Source organism: Cricetulus griseus, chromosome 3 (assembly GCF_003668045.3).
Source record: "Cricetulus griseus strain 17A/GY chromosome 3, alternate assembly CriGri-PICRH-1.0, whole genome shotgun sequence".
NCBI classification, from domain to species: Eukaryota; Metazoa; Chordata; class Mammalia; order Rodentia; family Cricetidae; genus Cricetulus; species Cricetulus griseus.
This window is the reverse complement of record NC_048596.1, coordinates 221331913-221357727: the sequence shown is the minus strand read 5'-3', so window position 1 is coordinate 221357727 and position 25815 is coordinate 221331913.

The following is a 25815-nucleotide window of genomic DNA, read 5'->3' as shown; positions in this document are numbered from 1 at the left end:
CAAATTAATTTCAGAATAACATACAGATGTTTCTCAACATGTAATTGATTCATTCATGATTTTCTATGATGTTGCAAAAGTGTACCTACCTAATATCCCTATTTTAATTAAAGTGCTCCATATATTATATGAGGTGTTCAAGATTATTATAGAAAAGACTGTACTCATGGAACAATGATCAACAGAAACCTGGGGGAGCTAAAGCTAAGACTGGTCACTTTCTAAGATCAATTCAAACTTAGTCCACTCAAGATCCATCTACTCCCACTGCCTGGTCCCAGAGTCTGGTCATCCTGTGGCTTTGCTGAGTGGACAAAGGAAACTTTAGTTCTGTATTCCTGTTCAGGCACCAATTGGTGCAGACCAGTAGGTTTTTCATGGACAGGGTCCTGATGCGGAGGTAGGGGGATGAGAAAGAGATAGAAGATAAAATCTTGGGTCTGGAGGTCTTTCACAAGCTTTGTCTTATACCAAGCAAGATTACTAAGATGAACAGCTCTTTATACTCCTCAGGGGTGGGGAGTGTGGCCAAGGTGAACAGAGAGCTAAATCAGTCAATGTTGGCAAAGAGAGCACAAGGTACCTCAGATGCACTGCCTTGGGACAAATAACCACAGCCCATAGAGGAAGAATTGGGTCCCCAGAAGCAACAACCCAACTCCTCTGAGACATGAAGTCACACAAGCCTTGCCAAGTCCACTCCTGGACAAGAACAGAGAATGAAAGTTCCCTATGTTCTTTCTTAGGGGCTTCCGAGGATGTCTTGGGTTGGTCTAGCTCCCCACAAGGTTACTTGAAGAATTTGAATGATTTAAATTAAAGGCTAATACTGGGTTTAAACCTAATTCTGATTTAGATTCTGAAGGCTTTATTCCTATAGGAGAAAGTCCAAAACCAATGATGCTTCAGCATAACTCCATTACAGGTCAGTATTTTTATGGTTTGAATGTGAAATTCCCACAAAGGCTCCTGTGTTTGGATATTTGTCTCCATCTGGTAGTGCTCCACGGAAAGGTGTGAAACCTTTTGGATGTGGTGACTAGATAGCAAACACAGGACCAGAGCTATTGGGTATAGCCCACCTCAGTTCTGGCCTGAGAATGCTGCTTGATTCACAGAGATGGACTAGATCATGCTGTGAGATCTGGACACCATAGATGGAGCCCCAGACACCATGGTTTCTGGGCCATGAAACTGTGTGCTTAAATAAGCCCTCTTTCCATTAAGTTTCTTTAGATATTTAGTCACAGTGAGAAGAAATGTAAGCAATATAGAGGCCAACCCCTGTGTGATGGCTGACTGGATTGCCTAGTTCATTTATTTTGGTGTTGATTCACAATTCTCTCCTTAAAAACTTCTTATCAGTATAAATCTCTCAACAAACAAACTGGGATCATCAGTGGTATCCATAAACTTGAATTAAAATACAAAGAATTAGGCAACTCATTCCTATCCTATGTGCTCAACCATGGTTCTTTACATGGGATGGGTTGAAGCTTTTGTTTTGAGAAGGAACCATGTGAAGGGAGGCCAAGGCCAATCAAGAGGAGGAGACAATCCTGTCTTGGTTGGGTCCAGGCCACCTCAAGGTTCCCCTGCCCAATCTCTGTGAGTTAGAAACTGACTAACTGGAAGAAACCTAGATTTGCTTTAGCTGTCCTCAAAGTCCCTCTTAGACTAGAGACCCAGAATCATCTCTAGGGATATTTAAGTCATCCTAGAAAGACACCATCAGGTAGTGCGACAATAAGGGTGGGACCTGTGGCCCAATCCAGAAGCTACATGCTGCCTGATAACACAATTTGTTAACCTCAAAATATGAAGTTAGGCCCTTGTCATATTATGACCATAGTGACCACAGGATGACATTTAAAGGCACAAGGGAGCAACCAAGTATAATAATGTTGGAGGATAAAATATAAACCAAAACCATGCGGGGCAACTAGGACACAGGATTATTTGAACTATGGTATGATTTATTATGTTAATGTTATTATTATTTCATACACTACAGTGTCTGGAAGTTGCTCACAATGCAAATGCAAGTATCAACATTGGTATAAAAAATGACAAGTTCATGCTAACATGTAAAAGTTTATTCATAGTCTATGGAATCATAGAAAAGGGACATATATTCATAACCATACCCGAAACATCCTAATATACAGAGGTGTCCTACCCACCATGCGGCATGTCAGTAGATATTTGTTTCCTGATGTTAGTAGATATTTCAGTTACTGCTGAATGCCCACCTCCAAATACCAGCCAGCCAGCAAAACACATCCTGGTGGGAAATGTCTCTGTAGTTTTCTGACTTTCCAAGGACTCTCCCGAAGCTCGGGTATCGAGAGGATGACAGTGCTGCCAGTAGTGTGTGGCTTCTTTGACACAGAGAACATCTTTCTTCCAGAGTCCCTGGGGAAGCAGGGGAGCAAAGGCCCGGGTCTCTTTGGGGAGCATGGACTAGGGGTGTTGTCATGAAAGAGATGCAGAAATTAGTGTTACCATGACTTCATTTGGAGCTACAGAGTGGGCTGGCCTAAGATACTGAGGCAGCTGCCATACAAGCACTTGCATCTTTGCCAGGCAGGTGGAAACAAGGCCTAATGAAGCGTCCAGGCCATCCATGAGTATGAAACAAAGGACATGGGAAATGCTGAAAGCTCTGCAAGAGCAGGAAACACCAGAGCAGAGGGGAGGGGGGGCTCTGGGGAGTGGCCATTTATTGGGGACTTCCTAAGTTCTTAGTTCTGCCCACAACCTTGTATTTTGTAGTCTTATTTTCTTCCACTCTCACACTTTTTTTCTGATTTTTGACCTCCCTCTTTATGATCACAGCTATGTTTTTCTGAGTAAATCAACATTTCAGTCTAACTTTGGAAGCTCTCTCATGTACTATTATCTTTAATTTTCCTTTTCCTGTTTTCACAGGGCATTGTCTTTAACTTCCCTACAATGTTTGGAATCCCCATCTAGGCAAATTCACTGAATTCCCATTCCACAGTCTTACAAGTTATGGGAATGCTCCACACCTCTGCTTTCTCTCCTGTGAAACACAGGGCAGTGCTAGTACCTGCCTTCTGTGGCTATTGTATGTTGAGATGAGATGCTATACTGGTGGTGCTTAGCACACTGGTTCTGCATCTCCAAATAGTTCACAAGAGGCAGTGATTCCTATACGCTATTATACTTAAGTTCTTGGTATCTTATCTGCCCATATTTTTGTATTTAAAACTAAAAGCAACCTCTTTTGTAAATCCAGTTTAATTCTGTTTCACTAGTTGGATTTTAAAGTATTTTGGGATGATTTTAAACCTCTTCTTGTGTTACATTCATTGGAATTTGAAAATTTATTTGTAGCTATTATTTTGCCACTCATCAGTTTTGTTTAACCTCAATCATTTTACATTACCTCACATATTCCATTTTCTTATTATAAATGATAGTGTCTCTTGTATGGGCTGGCTTCAAACTAGCCTTGTAGCTGAAGATGAACTTGATCTTTTTGAGTGTTAGGTTTACAGGCATGTTCCACCATGTCTATTATGTGTGATGCCTGGGACTGAAGCCAGGCCTTCAGGCATGACAGACAAACTCTACAACTGAGCTACATCCCCAACTTTTCTTTTTTCTTTTTTTTTCACTTTTTTTTATCTTTTAGAAAGTATTCTTTTTCTTTCTAAAATTTTATTTATTTCATTTATGTTTATGTGTGACAGTGCCTGACTGAATGAATGTGCACAGTGTAAGTGCCATACTTGCAGAGGCCAAAAGATTTCATTGGATCCCCTGAAACTGTAGTTTCAGTGGTTGTGAGCTGCCTGGTGTAGGCACTGGGAACTGAACCTGGGTCCTCTGCAAGAACAGCAAGTTCTCTTTACCACTGAAGCCATCTCTCCAGGCCCGAGAGTATTCTTTTTAATTTTTATGAATAAAGATATTGGTTTTGACACAGCATGTGTAATTTCTTCCTACCTTCTAAGAAAGACACTAACAACTGTTATCAATAGTGTGGTGGGCACAGATTTGCCAGGCCAGAGCAGATAACTTGGTTTTACTTGTGAAGAAGAGAGTTACAAAAGGCGGTTAGTAAAAGACACTAGGGAAGAGATTTATGTAGGAGAGGATGTTCATAAAATACGGAGTACCAAGCAATGTGCTTAGCTTCCTCACACTCCTCTGTGACAACTTCAAACAAGCTCTGACTCACTGGGCTTGCAATTATGTCATTATTCCTCAGTTTCAAATGTACCCTTCCACATATGTCTTCCTGATGCTGTTGGTCCCTAGCTTCCCTTTTAGGCTCTGCCTTGTGGCATGGTGACTGTGAGCCAGGGAACCTATTATTCCTGGTGACCTCTAGTTCCTCCTGTTCCTGTCCTCTTCAAGACAGCACAGCTGCAGGCCCTGCCAGGACTTTTAACTCTGGCAGCCTAATTACTGCCCAGGCTGTCTTCCTGTAACCCACGCAGAATACTTGTGTAGTGTGACCTGGATGGTATGGGGTGGGGGTAGGGAGATATGGGATGGGTGGACAAGACTGTTAGATTGAAGACAACTCTAGATTTTAGAAAGTGTTTGGGCACTGGAAATAGGTAGAGGTGGTGTAACTTCATCAGCACTAACACTTGGCTTCACTACTCTCATATATGGAACAAGGTTGGCTCAGCTGAATGTTCTCTTTCCTGTTACCACAATGAGTTTTTGAGTCACTTTGCGTGTCCCACTGGTCACTTGGCTGTTTCATCATGACAGAACGGTTTCCCCCACTTTCACTTCTGAATTTACTGGAATCAAATTACAGGAATGGGGTACCCGACCTGTCTTAGCTTACCACTGGGTTGGAATTTCCCTTGATTTAAAGATGTTCCTCTTCTGGGAGGATTTATGACTTTGTTCAAAATGATTGCAATTCTGTGCAGGAATTTTCCTGCAGTGGTTCTCAATCTGTGGGTCATGACCCACATGATAAATCTCTATCTCCAGAACTATTTACGTTACTATTTATAATGGTAGTGAAATTGCTGTTGTGAAGTAGCAACGAAAATAATTTTATGGTTGGTGGGGATCACCACAGCATGAGAAACTGGATTAAAGGGTCACAGCATTGGGAAGGTAGAGAGCCACTTGCCTGGCACAGCCCCTCTTACAGCTCCCACACAGGTGTCAGTACAAAGGGGCTCAGAACATTTGAAGAGTCACAGAAGTAGCCCAAAGACTTTGTCCATCTTCAATGAACCTTAGGAAAACTCGCCAACTTTCTTGTTGAAGTGGGTACCAGTTGCTTCAAAAACTTACTGGCAGTGAGCGGAGAGTAAGTCAATGATACTCTACCCACTCAAAATAATTATCAATTAGGAAGGTTTTGAAAGAGTGGAAGGAAGTTCATCATGCCAATGCTAACTGCCATAGCTGGAGTTAATTCCTTTATGTGTGTGGTCCTGGGGTTTGAACCCTGGGCCTCACACATACTTATGTCCTAGGCAGATGCTTTGCCATTGACTTATAACCCCAGCCCTCTTTCTGTCTTTTATTTTGGGACAGGGACTCACTGAGTTTCTCAGGCTGGGCTTTGGAGTCAGGCAGGCACTGAATTTTCAATCTTCTTGCCTCAACTTCCTTAGCACTGGGGAAAACAGGTCTGTACTATCAAGCCCAGCTCAATTCCTCTTTTTAACAGCAAAAGAAAGAGAGTAGGACCCACCTGATCAAAGAACTGCACTTGGGATGATCAGGTGCCTTCTGCAGTCACTGCATTGTTTTTCTTTCACAAAGTGGCAACTTACTTATTTCTATATGTGGACTGTCATTGCCGGGTCAGCACTGGGAGAGAGCACCTGTAGTGAGAGATCTACCAGAGGCACCTGTGTCACTGACCACGCCCATTTGGGCGTGGTCACAGGTGTGTATGTAAGCATGTGGGATTTGATCTGGAGTCAAGGGACAGGCTTGCTCTTTCTCTCTTGGTTCCTGTCGGGTCACAGAAGGCAGCTGAGCTTTAATCCTCCGTGTTGATCTTGGGTTATCGGTTTCTCATATAAGTGACTTCTCCCCAACAAAATTAACCTATATCATCCCAATATCTTAATTTGTACAACCACAAGCACCTAAGTCATTGTGCTAACATCTATGCAGCTGGAGGAAATGGGAATCCGAAGCTGAAGGAGCTCAGATAGCCCAGCAGGATAAAACTTCAAGCCTATTGAGCATGAAAACAACAAGGTTCTAAAATAACCCTTCATCCAGGAAAGAGAAGCATCCGCACCCAGGGGAGCAGAGAGAGCCACACAAAGGCAAATGCATTTAAACAAATCCCTCACCTTGGGCCCCACCATGAGTCAACTGCTTCTACTGCAAGCCTCCTTAGACCGTTCTGTTTGTGCTTTTTGTATTAAATGCAAAATTTGACTTCTTGAGCCTATAGAGATAAAATTTTTATATAAAATGCAATTTAAAAAAATAACATTAGCTATTGCAATGAGAAAGCTTTTCTTTCCTTGTCACCTCTGTGCCTTGCAATGCTGCAATCAATTTCAAATAAAAGTCAATTAAAATAACTGGAAAATTCTGTTCTCTGTTGCACTGGCAACAGGTCAGCTACTCAGGGACTCCTTGTGGCGATGGCTACTGTACTGGCCAATGCTCACTTAGAACATTTCCCTTGCCACAGAAAGGTCATGAAAGGGGGCCTGGGAAGATGGGGCAGACAGGAGGATCCCTGGAGCTTGCTGCCCAGCTACAATTGCTAAATCAGTAAGTTCAGTGAGAGATCCTCTCTCCCCTCAAAAAGGTGGCAAGCAATTGAGGTAGGTACTCTACATCAACCTCTGGCCTCCATTCGCATGCACACATAATATACATAGAGTATACACCACTCATCCTCCCCACACATACATGCGTGCGCGCTCGCGCGCGCGCGCACACACACACACACACTCACACACACACACACACACACAGACAGAGAGAGAGAGAGAGAGAGAGAGAGAGAGAGAGAGAGAGAGACCACAAATGGTTACAGAACTCAGTATTTGTATTCCCAAAAGCATTCTGGTGCTCGCAAGGCATGCCTGACCCACTTCCTGGATTAGCAGACATCATTAGGAGTGGGGAATAAGAAAACAAAGGTTCCACAGAGCCTGTGTGATTCTGGCTATTTGGAAACTGAGTTCAGCCTTGCAGAGTAGTCAGCCTCTGTTGACTGGGTGACGCATAATGAAACGTCTTTTCCTAATCTTCAAGGGCTTTCCCGTGACCCCCTTCTCACTTTCTCACTTCACTAGAAAGAGCATGGGAAAGTGCATCTATAGTCTAATGTGATCTTGTCACACCTTTGTGAACTTCATGTTTGGGGTGAATATGTGGTTCTCCCTCACACTTATTCCAGCAAAAACCCTTTTCTCCTGGCATAGGAACCAACTGATACCATGCACATAGGTAGGGGGTTCACAATTCCAGTCTTTTAAACACAACAAGGACAGTGCCAAGGAGAAGTAGGGTGAAGGTAAATAGATATTCTTTGGGGTTACCAAGTACCCTTGGTTACCCTAGGAGTGGAGGGGGCCCTCTTACCTGCTCTGGTATAGATTTATTGCATCTGCTGTGTGTTTATTACACAAGGACAATGGCTAACCTCAGAATCCATCACTCCCCAGGATTCCCATTCTTCTTGTAATTGCTGTGTATTCGGGTAAATGAATTCAGAGAGAAAGACTGGCTTCTTTCTGGCTTTCTCAGGGTTGGTTTTCTTGTCCATTTGATGTAGAGCATGGCCTGCTACCAGTAACATAAGCCCAGAAGTTGATTGGTTGTTAGGTTCCTTTCAAAGCTTGACATCCAGATAATCTAATGGATGTTCACATAGCTGCAAAGATGCACAGGGCACTCATAACCTTCGCAACACACAAGTTCACATTGCTTCCCTCCATCCCAGCAACAAACTGACAAGGAGCCAGCACTTAACTTGTGGGAACTTACAGTTAAAAAGAAACCTCGCAGCTGCAACTGACTTTGTACTAGGAGCCGGTGATTTGAATTCTAATAAATAACCACCTGATTCCTGCTCTGTTAGTCACTGTGCTGTTCCTTTGTTTCCTCTGTCTCTTACTGGCACTCACAAGACCCCTTGTTAATCACCTACCTAAAGATTCAAATTTTAACAAGGGAAGCAAACAAAGCTTGTTTGTCTTTGTTTTTATTTTAGGGCCTGGCATTCAAACTCAGAGTCTCCTGCTCACTATGCAAGCATTCTACCTAAAACAAAGTCCCACCCCAATGCATGATTTTAATCACAAGCTAGACTGGAGGGTGAAATCAACAGGTTCATGTCCCATAGATAGTAATAGAAAATGTAGTTCATTTGTCTGGGAAGCTATTGCTTCCAGACCAAACCAATGACTTTTAAAAAATCATTCATAATACATGCTGAATACCTGTATTCTTATGAAGAGTCATATATGCACAAGTCATCCCAGTATTTGTTACTGGAGACCCAAAATGTTCAGAAGGAAATGGTTGATAAACAATATATTTATTCTCTGGCAAGGGAAGTAACCATCAGAAACCATGCTTCTGGGGAACAACTAATAGCAGAAAACATGGCTGACATATAAAATGTGACTTCAACCCGGACCCCAATCTCTCCATCTATAAATAACGTTTACTATACTGTCCTTTCCCCACTTTAGACTTTCTGCAGAGGTTAAGTGAAATAGAATTCACAAATTGCTGAACACAATGCAGAACACAGGCAAGAGACTCATAAATGGCAGCTATTTTGACAGCTTATTTGACAAAATACACATGTAGATACATAGAAGCTTACCAGTGTGCACACACAGAGAATACAGGTGAGGCAGTAACACGGTAGGGCTCTGAACAGGGAGATTACTAGAGATTCCCATTTCCTTCTTTTTACAGGCATTTACTTTCATTTAAATGAATATGTATGTGTTTGCCCATGTGGGTTTATGTGCACTGTGTATGTGCAGGTGCCCAGGGAGGCCAGGAGAAGGGGAGGATCCCCTGCAGCTGGACTTGCAGGTGGCTATGAGCTGCCCTGCTTGTGTGCTGAGAACTGATCTTTGGTCCTCTGTAAGAGTAGTATGTTCTCTTAACTGTGGAATCATCTCTACAGCTCCAAATTTCTTTCTTTACACTGGTTGGTTTTTCATTGCCATACAATGTTATCACCCTAAGCCTGAGATCCAAAATCCAAAATTCTCCAAAATACATAACATTTTGAGTGCATTGTGATACCACAAATGGTCAATTCCCAAGTGAGTTCATGAGACATTCAAACATAGGAATACTAACTATTGCATACAATTAAAATGAACTGTTAAGGTACAATCTTAACATACAATTAACATTGTATGCAATAGTTAGCATTTATGTCTGAACATAAAGAGTGAATGAAACAGAAGTGATATGTGTGTTAAGGCTTGGACGTCATCCCTCAGGAATCTCACTACGTATGTATGCAAATGCTGAGAATTTGAAAACAGTTGTGGTTTGGGATAGGGTACTTACATGACATGGTGAGCACAGTGAGCTGCATTTGTAACTGTAAAGATCCAGCATAAAAGTTTACCTTAAGATAATGAAAACAAAGTGGTGGACTAAACACCCCATGCTGTTTTAGAGAGTTTGGAATCTGGAATTGAAATTATGGCTGCTAAAGAAGTAATCTATGTCCATGCCCACTCTTTTTGGTTGCCTCAGGTCCTTGGTGAGGGATACTACCCCTATAACAAAGAAAGGACTTCAGTACCCCTCTGGCCTACTTGTCCTCACACTCACACATCCCCTTTTTATGTACCAGGTGGACACTGTAGGGAAGGTCAAAATCTTCTTTCTAGGCAGTCCTAAGAGCTTGATGGGCCAAAGCTCATTACAGCAACTCTGTCTGGGGGATGAAGGGGAGCATGGTAAACGTCCTGTCCAGGGCTTCCAACCCTGGCTTTCTGTGTTCTTAGGAAGACAAGCCATCTCTTCCTATAGACTTGAGATGTAAAATGCAGAATGATCTCTATTGATTCTAGAGTCTTCCATTTACAAGGAGATGAACTGAGGCCCACGAAGGGTTGCTGTCTTGCTTGTACAGAATGAGCTTTCAAGTGGGTATTAAAATAATGCCATATTTCTAGGGTGGATGGAAAAGCTTTTCCCCAGAGTGGTCCCAGTTCCTGCTGCAGACCCTCTTCATTAGAACTTGTGAGTATCGCATATCTCTGAAGCCATTGTATTTTTAATTCTAGGACAAGCCTTGGGTCTCCCTCTGTGCCCTTGTTTAATTGTTCTGTTCAAATGTAAAGCAGGGATAGCCTTTATGGAGTTTTTTTTCCCAGCATCTGAATGGCTCTACCTCCCTTTTTGAGTGGTTCTTAGACTTACTTGGACTAGTCAAATAGAGTAACTGATAATGTTTCAGAACATAAAAACTAGTAGTAGCTCCTTCTGATTGATGGGTTACTTTGTATTAACTCTACCCTTTGCCAATGCCGAGAGGCCAGAATAGATTCCAATCCCAAGTAGTAACTGAGAAAACTGAACCTGGGAGAGTTAGGCTGCCTGCCCAGTCTTAAGGCCAGCAAGAGGCAGACCCTGGCATGACCTGAGCAGTCTGGTGTGAGGCTGGGCTCTTGGTCACCATGCTTTATCAATAGCCTCTTAAGGATGTGTACTAGTTACTTTTCTTGACAAGCTACACCTTATGGGAGGAGGTCTTTACTTTGACTTAGAGTTCAGAGAGCACAGTCCATCATGGCAGAGCAGGAATGGAGGCTGGAGCTGACTTGCTCATAGAGGTAAGACTTGCCATGTCTCTTTTACTTCATGGTTGAATATAGGAAATAAGGAGCTTAAATTTGAATATATGAATCAGCTATGGATGAGTTAAAGTATACAAGTCCTGACTTCATCAGCCAGCTAGGTTCAAAAACCTCCTCCAATACCATTGAGTGGGAACCAAGTGTTCAAATGAAGGATGGTAGTACAGATAGCCTAGCAACACAGGATCCCAGATGGCACCATCTAACTCTGCTAGTTTCCCAACAAAGCATCTAGCAACCATGACCCAGTTGCATGGAGCTACACATAACCTTCAAACAAACACAAACACACAAAAGAAAGCAATGAGGTTACTTCACTTTATCGCTCACTAGCAATCCTTAGTAACTCCTCGCTTTGCAGTCAAGCACATCCTGAAACATCTTGAAAGCATTAAGTTTGCATTAAGCTAAACCATTTTCTTTAACAGAACTTTTAGGAGGATGAATCTCCTGTTTACTATCTTATGCCTATGCATGCTTGAGTATACATATGACTAAAATCAGGTAAGTCATGGCAAAGGATATGCTCAGTGAACAAGGCCTTGTACAATACAAACCCATAGCCCACCCATAGTAAACAATTCCTCCACTAGACTCACAGGGGAGGCCACAAACAGTAATTGCTGATCTTGAGTTGGTCTCATTCAGCCTGCTGCACTCTTGCAGCATTTCTAACTTGTACTTTTGTTTTGCCTTTGAATAAAATGACTTGTTAATTTGCTATTTGTGTTTGCTTCCTCAGTTCTTTGGATAAGATGCCAAGAACCTGAAAGCACTCCGTCTGGACAAAAACATGGATCACAGACACACGAGTCCACAAAGGGCATTTCACATTGAAAACATCACTTTTTGTGGGCTAAGAGACAGAAGGTCAGACACTTCTGCAGTGTTGTGTCTGGAATCAATTGCAAGTGTGCATATTTGTAAAGAGCCAGTTACCATTTCTCTGAAGTCCCCTCTTCTCTCATCTCCTCCTCTCTGACAATGTCTTAGAGGCAAAGGTTCATGATTTTGGGTCCCTTTACATCTTTACATATATCACTATACAGCAAATGACAACTATCTACCTGGAGCAAGGCTGGGAGGTAGTGAATTCCAAACTCTTTCCTTTTTGAACCAGTCAGCCATCCCCATGCCACGTGTGTGTGTACTTGCCACAATGTGAGTCATATTGGCCCCCACCCCCACCCATCTTGTTTTTGAAACAGGGTTACATCCTAGCTACATATTCCAGGCTAGCTGGCAGAGCTTTGGGGTATTCTCCACCTCCCACCTCTCCATAGGCATGCTGAGATTGCAGACATTGGTTCTACTGTGTCCAGCTTTACATGGGTCTGGAGATCTAAACCCCAGTACAAGCTTACATGACAATGCCCCCCAAACTGAGCCATCTCCCCACCATGGACTTTTTAAAGTTCTAAAGATCAGGAAATGTTTAGGACTGGGATCTAAGAGTTAACTAAAAATCACAAGAAGGATTCCAATTAAGTGACTTGGAAAACTGTCACCCATTATAACACATTATAAACCAATTTCCTAATGGAAGTTGGAGAGGGGCTGCCAGAGAGAGATTTACATCTGAAGGGCTTAAAAGCCTGGAGTCCCCTCACTGATGCTTTAGCATGGGGAAAAGCCTGGTGCTTCTAGTCTCTTTATTGGAAAACTGTGACATAATGAGGTGGCATCAAGCTCTAAAATGATGCCTGGGGTGTGACTAGACATACCCTTTGATGTTCAAGGAACAGTTGTGTCTTTGTCTGGGCTGAAGAAAATGTGCCCCAGGACACTTCCAAATTGGCCCTCCTCTCCCAGGGGAAGAAGGAATGGAGGCTCCTGACTACTGCACCCCCTCCTCCCCATGGAATCCTCCATAACAAGACACCACTCAGCAATGTCCACAGCATCACCAAAGCCTTAGTATTAGCAGTGTCAGGAGAAAGTCCAGGAAGGATATTAATTATTAGAGATGGTACATTATTATCCTTTTGCCTCTTTGGGCCTTTTATTTCTAGCAAGAGAAGGATGGCTCCAGCCATCTTCATCTAAATGACAGCCATCCCTACTCAGCTGTATCAAATGTTTTCCCTGGACTCCTGACACCTAGTGATCTTATTTCCACTCAATGGAAAAACAGATCTATGCTCCTGATAGCAAAAGCCATTTTGCTTCTGAAATGTTGGTCACAAGCTCAGCTCTGTTACTCTACAGAAAGGATGCCAGGGAAGATGTACACACACACACACACACACACACACACACACACACACACACACACACACTAACATGGTATGTTTCACTTACCATGTGGTTACACCTCAATAACCCATTGAAAACTGGAAATATTGCAATCAGAAAATATATTTAATGCACCTGGCATAGCCAGTGTCAGAGCTTAGCAATAGACCACACAGTAGCGCCAGCTGCACACCCTCTTGATTGCACAGGAACTGCAGCTTGATACCAGCACCCAGCAGCAGGAGGAAATGATGTGACTATGTCATATATTGCTAAGCAAAAAAAATACCAAACTTCAGTCTTACTGAATGCACAGTTTCCTACCATCAGGTTGCTGCAAAATCATGCACAGAGCCTTTGTATATCAGAGACTGTTTTTAGATTACCCTTAAAGTACACAAAGAACAGGTGACTGAGAGAATGACCATGGGTGATTTTGTGACTATAGTTGCAAAGGGAAAGATGATGTGCTGTTTTTAAAGGAAATTTCAAATTTCAAAACTGGAATGCATTAGAGCTGCTGAGTAGGTCACCGAGTGGCTCCTCACCACCAAGGCAGAGCTGCTAGAGGGCTGTGTTCATGAGTGTGGTTTTCACTACAGTCCAGGCACACGTTTATTGTGTCTTCTCCCTCTGCCTCAACTTCACTGGCATGGAGATGGTGAGAAAGGTGTTTAAGTCAATGTTTTAATGCTGTGACATCATGACTAAGGTAAGTCACAAGAGAAAGTGTTAAATCCTGGCAAGGAGCATGGAGGCATGCAGGGAGACACTGGAGCTTTAGCTGAGAGCTACAACCTGATCCACAGGCAGAGAGAGAGAGACTGACATTGGGCCTGGCTTGGGTTTTTGAAACCTCAGAGCCCACGCTCAGTGGCATACTTCCTCCAACAGGGCCACACCTACTCTAACAAGGCCTCCCAATCCTTCTCAAGTAGTGCCACTCCCTAATGTGCAACCATTCAAATATATGAGCCTATGGAGAGTCATACTTATTCAAACTGCCACAGAAGGTCTTGCTCAAAGTCAACAGGTTCTCAGAACATTCACTCAAGGCAAACCAAGGACTGGGTTCAGAAACATAGATCAGAAAATTCCTGGTTGTAATAGAGAATCTGTGTCATAGGCACAAATAAGCAGGTGTTTTGAAAATAGTTTCATGATCTCATTTAACAGTGTGTCTGTGTGTGTGTGTGTGTGTGTGTGTGTGTGTGTGTGTGTGTGTGTGTGTGTGTGTAGGAGTTCAAACATATGAATGTATGTGATATGGAAGCCAGAGCATGCTGATCCTTAGGTACTGTCCACATTTTTCCTTTTTAAATTGAGACAAGAGTCTCTCATTTGCTTGGAACTCACCCTTTTGGCTAGTTTGGCTGGACTGGCTGGCCAGCCCCCATTTTGGGGATCTGCATGCTTCTACCTCCCCAGCACCAGGAAAAACAGTGCATGCCACCACTTCAGATTTGTTAATGTGTGTTTGGATGCTCAAACTCAGTTCCTTATGTTTGCACGATATTTTACTGAAGGCACCATCTCTCAAGCCCCTGATCTCATTTTACTTTGTGTAATGACCTAGAAGAGCAGGTGCTATGATTACTTTTGAGCCCAGGAGGGCAAGTAGCTAGGCTAAGATCACACACACAGTGAACTGTGGAGCTAGCTTTCAAATCCAAGTTGTTTTTATTATTTATTTATTTATTTATTTATTTATTTATTTATTGTATCGCAATACCAGGGTCTAGACCATATAAATCCTAATACAAGGTCATAACTTCTTGGGAGATACTCTGGCCTAAGGTGCTCTGTACACACAAAACCATCCTCAGGAATAAAGAGAGCCAGAGAGAGTGGAAGTACCCTACCATTCCATCTATATAAGTCCTCCTCTCAACTAAGGTGTCTTCCTCCCTAGGTGGTGGTCATCAGAGTCCATGGGCATGGCACCTGCTAAAATCATACAGTGCCCAGTCTACATGTTCAGCAAGGAGGTCCTGAATTTGGTCCTTCAAAGTTCCTCTCAGATGGCACATCTGGGTAGTAAGGGTCCGCACAGCAGTAGCTTGGCTGAGGCTCCTATGCTTACAAGCTGAATGCACTCAGACAAATCACCTAGTATTTCTGTCCTCTGTGTTGTCTTTGGAAAATAAGAGTGAAACAAGGTTATTCCTAAGGTGATTGCAGCCTCTAAAATGCCATAACAGATCACTGAACCCAAAGCATGCATTCCTTGTTACTTAATAAAACATTATTCTGTATATTGTTTTCATATATCTCTATTTTTATCCACTGCCTTTCTCTAAAAATTAGGAGTCTCTTCCAAACAAGAGCTCAAGATCCTCGATCAATATTTACTATTTTTATTTTAATGTACAGAGCCTTGACAACCACTGACAAACTTGTATATTAGTCTTTTTAAGGTTGCTATAACAAAATACCCAAAGCAAAGGTACTTAAAAAAATGAGATTTGTTCGGCTTGCTCTTTTGGAGACTGGAGTCCAAACAGCATGGCTGCCCTCTGGCTATGTCACATCATGGCAGATGACATCTCAGTGGGAATGTGAGAGTTATCACACATAAAAACAAACAAACAAACAAACAAACAAACACCAACAAAAACAAAAGCAAAAACAAAAAACGGGGAGCCAGAGAATGTGGTGAAGCCAATGTTGTTCTTTTAAAAGCAGAGTCTTCCATCACAACAAGCTGTATCCCCTGTGAATTACACTCAGTTTTTTTCAGGGGAAATCTCCATAGTGGCCTGGAGGCCTTTCCTTAGGCTCTGACTTTGGAAGGCCCCACTACTTCTTTTTTTTTTTCCTGTTTTAAAATTTAAATCAGAAAAAAACTTGTTTTACATGTCAATCCCAGTTCCTTCTCCCTCCTCTCCTCCCCTGCCCCCAACCCCTACTCGTCCTCCCCTAATCTGCTCCCCAGGGAGGGTGAGGCATTCCATGGGGGATCTTCAAAGTCTGTCATTTGGAGCAGGGCCTAGGACCTCGCCCCCCCCTAGACACCCCCACATGTGTGTCTAGGCTGAGAAAGTAACCCTCTATGTGGAATGGGCTCCCCAAAGTCCATTCCTATACTCAGGATAAATACTGATCCACTGCCAGAGGCCCTGTAGATTGCACAGGCCTCTTAATTGACACCCATGATCAGAGAGTCTGGGTTGGTCCTATGCTGATTTCCCAGCTATCAGTCTGGGGTCCATGAGCAACCCCTTGTTCAGGTCAGCTGTTTCTGTGGGTTTCTCCAGCCTGGTCTTGACCCCTTTGCTCATCACTCCTCCCTCTCTGCAACTGGATTCCAGGAGTTTGGCTCAGTGTTTAGTTGTGGCTGTCTGCTTCTAATTCTATCAGCTACTGGATGAAAGGCTCTAGTATGTCATATAAGGTAGACATCAATGTCATTATCAGGGAAGGCGTTTAAGGTAGCCTCTCCACTATTGCTTAGATTGTTAGTTGGGGTCATCCTTGTAGATCTCTGGATATTACCTTAGTGACAGATTTTTCTTTAAACCTATGATGGCTTCCTCTATTATGTTATCTCTTTTCTTGCTCTCCTCTATTCTTCCCCTGACTACTCAACCTTCCTGCTCCCTCATGTCCTCCTCTCCTCTTCTCCCTTTCTCATTCTCCTAGCTCCCCCCCTCCTCTCTCTCCCCTCTCCCCATGCTCCCAATGTTCTCAGGTGGTCTTGTCCCTTTCCCCTTCTCGGGAGGACCATGTATGTCTCTCTTAGGGTCCTCTTTGTTTCCTAGCTTCTCTGGCAGTATGGATTGTAGGCTGGTAATCCTTTGGTCTATGTCTAAAATCCACATATGAGTGAGTACATACCATGTTTGTCATTTTGTGACTGGGTTACCTCACTCAGGATGGATTCTTCTCGTGCTATCCATTTGCCTGCGAATTTCAAGATTCCATAGTTGGTTTTTTTTTTTTTTCTGCTGAGTAGTACTCCACATTTTCTTTATCCATTCTTTAGTTGGGCCATCTAGATTGCTTCCAGGTTCTGGCTATTACAAATAATGTTTATATGAACATAGTTGAACGGATGTCCTTGTTGTATAAATGTGCATCTTTTGGGTATATGCCTAAGGGTGGAATTGCTGGATCTTGTGGCAAACTGATTCCTATTTTCCTGAGGATCTGCAATACTGATTTCCAAAGTGGCTGCACAAGTTGGCACTCCCACCAGCAGTGGAGGAGTGTTCCCCTTTCTCCACTTCCTCTCCAGCATAAACTGTTGTTGGTGTTTTTGATGTTAGACATTCTGACAGGAGCAAGATGGTATCTCAGAGTTGTTTTGATTTTTATTTCCCTGATGGCTAAGGATTTTGAGTATTCTCTTAAGTGTCTTTCAGCCATTTTAGAGTCCTCAATTGAGAATTCCCTATTTAGCTCTGTACCCCACTTTTTAATTGGATTATTTGGTGTTTTGGTGAGTAGCTTCTTGAGTTCTTTGTATGTTTTGGAAATCAGCTCTCTGTCAGATGTCAGGTTGGTGAATATCTTTTCCCATTCTGTGGGCTGTTGTTTTGTCTTACTGACTGTGTCCTTTGCCTTACAGAAGCTTCCTCAACATAAATCAAACCACACTGAACCTCTTAGAAGAGAAAGTGGGAAGTACCCTTGAACATATTGGTACAGGAGACTGCTTCCTGAACATAACCCCAGTAGCACAGACACTGAGATTGACAATTAATAAATGGTACCTCCTGAAACTGAGAAGCTTCTGTAAGGCCCCCACTACTTCTTAACATCTCCATGTGTAGGAGAAACTGAGGCCAGCCTACCCAAGCTGTAGTGGCCCTATCCCCAGTGCCCAGGCTAGCCTGCATGTTCGTGGGAATGCCAAACAGGCACTTCTTCCCTGAGACAAGCCATCAAGCCTGCTGCAATGCCCAGAGATGCTGACAGAGAGATACCTGACCCAGAGACACCAATGAGAAAAGGACATACAACAGAGTCAGCTGCCTGAGGCAATAGGACCCTGGGAGGGGGTATAAAGGCGGATCTCACTTCCTTAATAAATGAGTCTGCAAGATGCTCTGCTGCTCTCTGACTTCCAGTGCCTGAGTCATTGGTGCTGCATCTTCTCACCCCCTCCCCCAAGGGGTGTCCGAGTAGGGTAACCTGCAACATTGTATGAATGTCCAAGCTTAATTAGGGCCCATTAGGGGCCACCCTTCAATCACATTTGAACTACAGTACCTTGTGTGTGGCATGCTTTCTGTGTGCCTGAAAATATACCATCATGGTATTACATACACAGAACAAAAACTGTAACATTCTGTAAACAAGAGAAAGGAAGCAAACGGTGATTTTTAAAATCTGCTTTGTGCTATACCTAATTGTAAACAAAGACCTACATAAGTAATAGCTCCTCTGCTAAGATAGTCTTGAATAGAATAAAATATTAAAATGAGTTATATCAATAAAGATAACAGGTACACAAAAATCACATTACCCCATTTTCCAATGTATTATTCCCAAAAACTTAGAGCAAGCATAATAAACTAGGCCACTTAGTTTAAATTTCAGACAAAATGTGGTATTTTAAATGGTAAAGCTGGGGAACTAGATGTCTCACTGGCTAAGAATGCTTGCTAGGCAAGCATGAGGACCTGACTTCCAATTCCCAGCACCCATGTAAAAAGTTTGACATGCCTGTAACCCCAGCACTGTTCAGAACAGAGACAGGACGATAGCTGGGACTTAGTGGCTGCCAGGCTAGCTCTGGGTTCAATGACACATCCTGTCTCAAAGGAGACAGTCAAGAGTGACAGAGCAGGACACCTGACATCTTCCTCCAGTTTCCTCCCAGGTCTGCGCGCACACACACACACACACACACACACACACACGTTGTCCTGTTGAAATGCCATGGCAGCAACCAGGCAAACAAAAGGTAGATGTCATCAACTCCAGGCACCACTGTCTTGACATTAATGGGAAAGTCTTAGAAAATAAATGTTTTCCCGGGGGTTCAAAAGTTACTTTAAATTCCATGTGTACACTTCAATGGAAAACAAGCCAGACCTTCAATAATTAAATCCATCAATATGCACTGTTCAGGGTTGAAAGGACCCAGAATTTTCTGTGCTGTCTGCTACCATTGCAAGGTATTGTTAAAAGGTTAACTTAATACCAGAATATAATTATTAGGTCCACAGGCTGCTGAATCTTTGTCAAAGCATTAAAACAATGACTCCCTCCTCTCAGTTGTAATTTTTTAACTTCATAAATTAAAAGGAAGAAAGTGATTTTATAGTTTGGGGTCTTTCTCTGAGACAGAAAGAGCGTGAAGCTGGTGGGCGATTAAAAGCAAGTACAATACAATTGAGAGTAATCGCGTGATTCCCCACAGGATACAATGGTAAGGTGTGCAGAGTTTTCTCCCACTCATGTGGGAAGCTTTTCTTAGGGCTTCTATTTGCAGATCTTGAGAAAGCTTAAAAGAATTTTGCAAACATGAGTGAAAGTAGGGATTAGCCAATCAGTGAGGAAACTGATTGAGTTTCACCTGAGAACAATGGGAGCCTACTGAGAAATGCACTATTTCACCCTTGTTAGGACACTGGGCAACCAGGTAAGACAAAATAGATCTAGAAAAGGCTTCCATCTGTATGGAACCACCCAGAAAATAGTATAAGACTTGGTCACAGAAGAAACAGGTGCATACAAAAGTCTCTAGCTAGGAAGCATAGAGTAATGCTGACATGTCATCATAGGTGCTGTTCTTTTGATGGGAGGTGAGTTACCAAGTCAGGACTATGGGGAGAGCTGGATTTAAGGCTTGTCCTAAATAGGTGTGGGACAGCTGCTTCATGTGTGAGGGTCCAGGGGTTGTGAGGAGCAGAGCCAAACCTGGGCTTTGGTGGAAATGGAGATTAAGTTTCATTGTTTCAAGGACTGTGCAGAAGGAAGACTTGGCGGGGTTGTGGGGGTCAGGTGGGATAGCTCAGAGGAGGCCCTGGTATCAATAGATAACAAGGTCAAACATTCTTACCACAGCCTGTTAGGGCTAACCTTCGGTGGTGTGATCTAGGGAACACTGTTCTTTTCCTCTTGTGTTTTATTAGTATATTGTAAATATTAATATTTTGCCAATACATATTAATGGAGTGACACTGTGTGGTACTTCCATTCATATACATTATATGTATTAACCACATCTTATCATCCTTCTTCTTCTGCCCCCTTCCCTGTCCTTAGTAATCAGTATTCTATTTGCAGGCCAGCTTGTCTTAACTTCAACACTCACCTTTATGTTGCTGGCTTATTTTTCTTATGTAAAACCCTCTAGTTCCATCCAGTGAAAGGATAGCCCTTCTTTTTTATGGATGAATAATATTCTGCTCCCTGCCCCCCCCCCAATTAATCTGTGTGTCTATACCCAGAAACATACCCAGAAATGGAATAGCTGAATTATACAGCAGTTCTATGCTTAGTTTTCTGAGGAAACTCTGTACCGTTTTCCATTGTAACCAAACTAATTTGTTTTTTTTTTTTCCTTAAAACTGGATTGGCAGGCTTATATTCCTATTATCATTTAATATTAGAGAAATTTCCAACCATACCTGTATTTGTTAATTTAAGGAGTTCCAATGTTAGTGATTTTATGTTTGAACCCATCAGTGTTACCAAAGGGGCTACAGTTCTGTGTTTATTGACTAGTGAGACAGCTTTATTTATTTACTCTTTAGATAACAGTCTTTGTGGTGATATTTTGTGCCCTGTGCCTTAACAAATAAAGCTTGCCTGAAGATCAGAGTGCAGATCTAGCCACTAGTTAGCTGTTATGATAAATCTTTCCGCCAAAAGGCGCGCCAAGCCCCACTGCCATGTGTGCGCTTTATGTTAGCTGCCCGCCTGAGTTAGGGCCCAAATTAATACACAGAAACTTGTATTAGGTTCAAATGCTGCTTGGCCAATGACTAGGATTCTCATCTGTTAGCTCAGTCTTAATTATCATAAATCTATATATTTTATAAGACTTATTACACTCCCCATCAGTTAGCCATAGAGGCCAGGCAGTTATGGCACATGCTTTTAATCCCAGCACTTAGAAGGCAGAGGCACAGAGATCTCTATGAGCTCAAGTCCACCTTGTCCTACACTAGACAGATCCAGTCTCAAAGAGAAACAGAGCTCACACTTTTGATTCCAGCTCTTGGGATCACACGCCTTTAATCCCATTACTAGGGAGGTGGAGACAGGAATGATATGGCTGGGAGGAAAGATGAATATAAAGTGGGAGGAGACAGGATCTCAGAGCGTTCAGTCTGAGATTTCATAGAGCCAGCATTCAGTCTGAGGATTTGTAGGGGCAGGATCGCTCCTTTGGTCTGAGGATTCGGTAGAGGTAAGAACTAGTAGCTGGCTGCTCTGCTTCTCTGGTCCTTCAGCATTTACCTCTATATGTAACTTGGGGTTTTTAGTATTAAGACCAATTAGAATTCATGCTACAAGCCTTCTGACTGTTGTTTCTCTTGAAGGAAGGTAACTGCCTCTGGGGAGTTTGGACATTCCTGTATTCTTATGAGGATCATCTTTCACTTGCCCACCAGCACCCACATGCCATATGCATCCAATGTCTCAATTTTAGTTCATCAGTGGGCTATGAAATTATTTTATAAATGACATATCTTTTGATATTCAAATAAGACTCAAACTGGCAAGGAAAATTACACGATGCTAATTATTTTATGCATATAAATTAACTGTGAAATCATTCGAAACTCCTGTGTGTTGGGTTCATTATTGGCAGTGAAGAATAATCACTAACAAACCCCAGTCAGCCCGTCTCAGCAAAAGGTTTTATTATTCTATGTGAGCAAAGCTTAGAACTTAGAAGCAGAGGTGGCGGTAAGCATAGCTAAGCATGAGCTCAACTGAGCAAACTTAACAAAAGGTAATGATAGCTCTTTGGTGGCCTTATAGTCAGATCCTCTTTGGAAGACAGGAAGGAAAAGAGCAAGAGAGGGAGGGAGGGACGGACAGTGAGAGACACACAAAGAAACTAAACCATGAGGGACAGCAGACAATATATTAACAGCATAAAGAAACACAAGTTAGAAACTACCTCTCAGTCAAAGTGTGATTCTCATTGCCTCTATAGCCCTTCTCATTTTACTGGTACCACACCCTTTCTCCCACTTACTCTTCAGTCATGAACTTAAATCAGATGAATGCAGGACATGACCAGAGGGAAGCCTTTGCAAAGAACAATATCGCTTATGTTTTCTTGTGGTAACTACTGGATGTTGGTGACTCAGTGGACTCTGTAATTAGTAAAATATTGAGAACCATTGGTAAGGGAACTCACACTTCTGATGAGATGAACCCCTTATGGTTGCCACTACTGGATGTAGCAGGTACAGATGCTTTAGCAGGTCAGCATAATGTCCTCTTCCTAGTATATTTTTCTCTATCAGTACTATGAACACCCACTTTTTCCCTGTGGTAGTCAAGAAATTCCCTTCTTTGTTTTCTTATACTGAGTCAAAGTGGTCCTTATTTCTAGAAAAAGTTTCTGCGGAGGGCAATAGATTCCTGTGCTATTGGAGCTTAGGTATAATCTTTAGAGTTCTGGGCTTGCAAGAGTCATATATATTCTATGAAAAGAAGCAACTGTGACTAGGGGGAACAGGCTCGAAATCCCTCTACCTCCCTGTTGTTAAACTCTCCTCCATGTTTTGCACAGATACCTGCAGCATGGACTTCCCCTTAACACCTCCACACTTCCATTAATTCATCCCTGCTAAGTCTATCTGAAATCAATCATCTGCAGAAAACAGCTTTGCTCAGTGTTCCCTCAAATCCCCTCTGTGATAAGATAAACTGGTTTCAGGGGACCCTCCAGAGTGCACAGCTCTGCGGGGATGAGAAGTTTACCATTAACAAAGAGGATAGAGATTATCTGCTCCCTAGGAAAAGTCCTAAATCTGTGCTTCCCTTCTTAAAAACAAAACAAAAACAAAAACAAAAAAACCAATGTATTAGAAAGCCAACCCCAGAAAACAGCCCCGTTTACAAAGGATTTCTTAAAATTGAAGTTCTTTATTCTTTGTTTCTAAACATACAGCAACTACCTCCAGATGGACCACTTCCTCTGAGGGGATCCTCTTTACATGGGGATCTCCTGGGGCCTTTTGTAGTTCTCCCAGAACACTTGACACTGGGTGGATGCTACTTGCCTATGTCAATCTTCCCATAAGATGGGGGTCCTAGGAGGGCCCTGGCTGAATTTTATTTTCTTTTGTCTTCTTCCTTCAACTTTATCTCTAAGGAGAAAGATTATGTTTTCAGCTATTTAAAAGACTGGTTAATAGCTGGACCTGATGATACATACCTATACTTCCAGCACTTGGGAGGTCTGCCACAAGTTGAGACCAGGATTGGCTACATAATGAGTTCCAGACTGGCCTGGGATACAACTAGTTTGCTCAAACAATCAAACAAACCTCAAAGGTGGCACATATCCATAATCACGGTACCTGGGAAGTGAGGTAGGAATATTCAAGATCATCCTCAGATAGATAATAATAAAGTCAGCCTGAGCTACAGGAGACATTGTCTACAAATGTTAAAAATTCAAATGACAGGATAACGTATTTGCCTGAGAAGTAATTTAAATTCTGAATTATTTTTTCCCATGAAGAGTTTTCGTAACAGCATCCCATGAGCCAGCCTACATGGGTAAAATTCTAATTCTAATATTTATCAATTCACATTTACCAAATAACCTCTTATGTCTACAATGTGTTTCTCTCTCCATCTTGTCAACCATTTGCAAAGGAACCTGGTTAGACAGACACACACATATGTCCTACCTGCTGTTTCTATTTCTCATCAGAAACTAGTGATTTAGTATTAGGGTTTTCTAGCTATTGTTCCTGACAAGCTTGTGTGTGTCAGAATCTTTCATTGCGACTAGGACCATCTCAAGGACGAATCTCTTAACCCAAGTAGTACCTAAGGACAGCCTCTGGGTGATCTTGGCCTATACTACTCTATTGCTGGTTCCCATGGCAACTACTCCAAGACAGCATATAACAAAGCCCTTTCTTATTTATCTTCTGTGTGAGCAAAGAAGCCAATCTCAAAGTTGGAGCCCTCTCCCATGTCACCTTCTACACACATATTCTCCTCAAGGCCTCCTCTGCTATGTTAGACACTGTTTACATGCCAGAGACTCTTCCAATCATTAACTACACAGACATCGTTCTCTTTTGAGCCTTGACCATCCATGCTATAGCTAATTAGACTATAAGTTCTAAGCTGTGTTCCTACCACCCATTGCAGGGGGCCTCTTTGCTCCTGCTCCCTAAACTTGGAGGCTTAAATCACAGAAATCACCCCTTACTAGTTCTGGAGGCTGGATGTTCAAGCTCAAGTTGTCACCAGGGTTGATCGTTCTGCAAGCTACAAGGGAAAAACTGTTATAGGTCTTTCCACTTGGTGTTGAGATGAAAAATTTTTACCTGTGTCTTCTCATTTTCCCCCATGTTTGTGTCCAAATATCATCTTGTTATAAGGACACTGGGGACTAGGATCTTAGCACATGAATGTTGGGGAAACCCAAATCAATCCCCAGTAATTTATACTTAAGGCTGTTGATGTTAGGAAATAACCATTGTTTTGTTGCAAAACTAATGGGCAAGAATTCAAATTTTTATACTCACAGACAGTATACAGTGACAATATTTTCACAAAAGCACAGTGACCATAGGTGCCTGTTTGATTGGGACCATCCTATTTAAGCCTATTGTTGAGAATAATTGTTATTGATGCTCCTATCGACTCTTACAAGTGTTCGGAATGATTAATTGCATGCACACCTTTTCATAAGCTGGTTTGCAAATGTTTAACTTTGCAGAAGAAAATAGTGTTTTGTTTGCCTTGATCTCCTAAGGAATGTTAGAGAGCTGTGGTTCACAGTACACGACGAAGTTCATTTGAGAAAGTACTGTTTAGAATCAAGAGAGTGACGGTAGTGAAGGTTTGTAAGATGTGATTTTTTAAAAAATAATTTTATTCTTTTACATTTCATTTTACATTCCAACCATAATTCTTCCTCCCACCCCTCCTCCCCCCTTGCCTCCCCACCCCCAGCCCACCTCCAGGCCACCACTCCTCACAGGTAAGGGCTTCCATGAGAAGTCAACAAAGTCTGGCACAATAGGTTGGGCAGGCAGGATCAAGGCCCTCTCCCATGCATTAAGGGTGAGCATGACATCCCACGATAGCAAATGGACTTGAACAAGCTAGCTCATGTACCGGGTTTGTACCTGGGGCCCCTCAGATAGTCCAAGCTACACAATTGTCTCCCGTATATGGGGGGCCTAATGTGGTCCCCTGGAGTCTCTACAGCTGTTGGTCTAGAGTTCATGAGTTCCTATGAATATGGTGATACATTGTTTATGATTTATTTTAGCCACTGGAGATCAAAATAGCAAAGCAGCCATACTAGTTAGTTATAGAAGCCAGGTGATGGTGGTACACACCTTTAATCTCACCACTTGGGAGGTAGAGGTAGACAGATCTCAAGGATCTCAGTTAGTTCAAGGCCACACTGAGCTACACAAAATATACTCAGTCCTAAAGAGAAACAACTCACACAAAGATGATCTCAGCACTTGGGATAACATGCCTTTAATCCCAGGAATCATAAGAGGTATTCAAGACAACAGGTTCTCAGAGCTGGCATTCATTGTCCAGTCACATTGAGGATAGGAAGGCA